The following is a 2,776-nucleotide window of genomic DNA, read 5'->3' as shown; positions in this document are numbered from 1 at the left end:
TTCAAGCCCTAGGAACAAGAGAAGATTCTAGAATCCCTGACATCCCAGGGTTCCTTTATTCCTCTCCACTGTTTCCTCAAGATCTTACATGGGACAATATGTCACAAACTGGAGTGTGACCCTTATGAGTGTTTTCCTAGAAAGGAGGGGAGATTTGGTGATCAGATAATTTTCCATAAGCAATATGATGTACGCTAAGAACTGGTTTCTGTGATAAGAAATAAGTCTCCATGACTCAGGAGTATCTACTTGAGCTTGGTACTGTAGGCATTCTGACATCTAGCATTTACTAGAAGACAGTTCAGTTGATTACAGCCAGTGTTAATAAGCACTGGAGTTTGAGTTTTTCAAGGGGCCAGGTTTTTTCATATAAAGAAATATCCTTGTTCCAGCTCTTTCAGGCGCCTTGGATCTGTTTCTATCCACTCCAGCAGCTGCTCGTCGGACCCCCAACAGGCAAAATGGTGAAACAGATCGACAGCAAGGAAGTGTTTCAGGAAGCCTTGGAGGCTGCAGGAGCTAAACTTGTGGTAGTTGACTTCTCGGCCAACTGGTGCGGCCCTTGCAAAATGATCAAGCCTTTCCTTTATTCTCTCTCTGAAAAATATTCCAATGCATTGTTCCTGGAAGTAGATGTGGATGCCTGTCAGGATGTTGCTGTGGAGTGTGAAGTCAAATGCATGCCCACCTTCCAGTTTTTTAAAAAAGGCCAAAAGGTGGGTGAATTTCTGGAACTAACAAAGAAACGCTTAAAGCCACCATTAATGAATTTCTCTAATCGTGTTTTCTGAAAAACATAACCACCCATCAGCTGTTTAAAGCTTGCAATTTCTAAAAATTTAAGGAAAATATGAAGAATGGAAACTATGTACCCAACTGCAATCTGAGTATAAATGACAATAAAATATTAATTCTACCCTTTTAAAAACTGTTCTTCAGCAACCACACTGTATCACTAATGCCAGCCAATTGCTTTTTGAAATTGTTCTACTAGTTGTAAAGATTAGTGGAATAAAGGATGTACATGGTTAAATTCATTCATTTATGCATTAATCTCTTCATTCACTTGTCAATGGTAAAATACAAAAGTTAGCAGTCAGTTGAGGGTTTAGGGGTCAGAAATATTTGCGTTGGGGCTGGGATTGTGGCTCAGTGGTAGAGCGCTCGCCTAGCACATGCGAGGCCCCAGGTTCGATCCTTGGCACCACATAAAAATGAATAAAATAAAGGTATTGTGTGCAACTACACTAAAAAAAATTTAAAAAATTATATGCCTATCCAAGTTTCTGATTCCTCATCAATTACATAAGGACAGTAATCAAAAGGTTTTTGTGAAGATTTAAGAACATTTCAAGTGCTTAGCATAATACCTGGCATGTACTACAAGCTCAATAAAAGTTAAGTACTGTCATTCATGAGTTTGTCATTCAAAATTATATATTGAACATCCACTGTGTGCCAAGTTTTTGCCAGATTCTGAATTTTTAATATGGTTGGCATATGAATGTTGCTTTTAAAGGGGTTCAGTCTAGATCAGAGATTCTTAATAGAATTAAGGGGCTTTCTGGACTTGGATGAGGGGAAATCACATCTCTATTTTTCACTAACCTTTAATGAAACTATGATTTCCTTCAATTATGAATATATTCAAAAATCATAGAAATAGTCATATTAGATATGACTTTGTCATCAACAGAAAATACAGACATTTTCATAGCATGCTATATAGTTCAGGAGAAATTTTGAAATTTTGTTCATGTATACATATCATTACTTTGAAATTATAATAGTTATTAGATCCACTGCTGAATCTAGGAATTGTGTTAATAAAGAAGTATATGTGAAACTATATCTCAAATTTTGGTTTTCATTTAAAAAACTGTAATTATTTCTTTTGTGCTCCCGTGTGTCTTATTTTAGGTATTGGAACATAGATTCAATGTTCTGAAACAAGTACATACATATATTGTATGTGTGAGGATGTTCAGAACAGCACTATTAATTAAACACAAAACTGAAAACAAATTAAATGTCCACCAATAGAAGAATGAATAGATAGGCACAGTGGTACATGCCTGTAATCCCAACACTTGGGAAGCCAGCCTCCAAAATTTAGCAAAGCCCTAAGCAACTCAGCCAGAGGCCTGTCTCTAAATAAAAAAAAAAAAAGTGGGAATGTGGCTCAGTGGTTAAGGGCTGCTAGATTAAAAAAAAAATGAATAAATCAGCAGTGGTATATTGATTCAATTAAATACCACCTAGAGATGAGAATGAATTAATAATTGTTATATCCAGAAACATGGATGCATCTCAACCCTTAGGTTGAACAAAGAAACCAGACACAAAAGGGAACATACTATATGGTATAATTTATATAAATTTGAAAAGCATACAAACTAATCTTTAGGTTAGAGGTCAAGATAGTTTACTCTTTATGGGGTGATATTGAAGCTTTTAGGATAAGTATTTATTGTTCCAGATGTTAGAAATATGAATGTATTCAATTTGCTCAAGTTCATTGAATTGAACATCTGTAATTTATGCATTTAGAGTCCTACTTCAGTAAAAATTTACTTTAAATGGGGGTCCCTATGCTTGCCAAGTTTGCCAAAGGGGTTCATAGCTCAAAAATGATGAAGAACCTCAGGTCTAATTGGAGAGACAAATCCAGAGAAATTACTTTATAGCAATACTATGTGTTATAAACAGCCTGGATTTTTCCAGGCCACCCTGACCATGTGTTCTGTTTTCTTTTTTTATTAACATGGGAGGTATG

The 2,776-nt window shown here is 35.7% G+C and overlaps 1 pseudogene; it reads left to right on the top strand.

Moving 5' to 3' along the window:
• Nucleotides 1-461: 461 nt before the first annotated feature.
• On the top strand, nucleotides 462-778 carry LOC124096165 (thioredoxin-like; annotated as a pseudogene).
• Nucleotides 779-2,776: the final 1,998 nt, after the last annotated feature.

The sequence above is a fragment of the Marmota monax genome, unplaced genomic scaffold (genome assembly GCF_021218885.2).
Source record: "Marmota monax isolate L192 unplaced genomic scaffold, Marmota_monax_Labrador192_F-V1.1 WCK01_AAM20220418_F8-fsc00004, whole genome shotgun sequence".
In the NCBI taxonomy this organism is placed as follows: Eukaryota; Metazoa; Chordata; class Mammalia; order Rodentia; family Sciuridae; genus Marmota; species Marmota monax.
The sequence above is the reverse complement of the archived record's forward strand: the minus strand, read 5'-3'. Positions and strand labels throughout refer to the sequence as shown.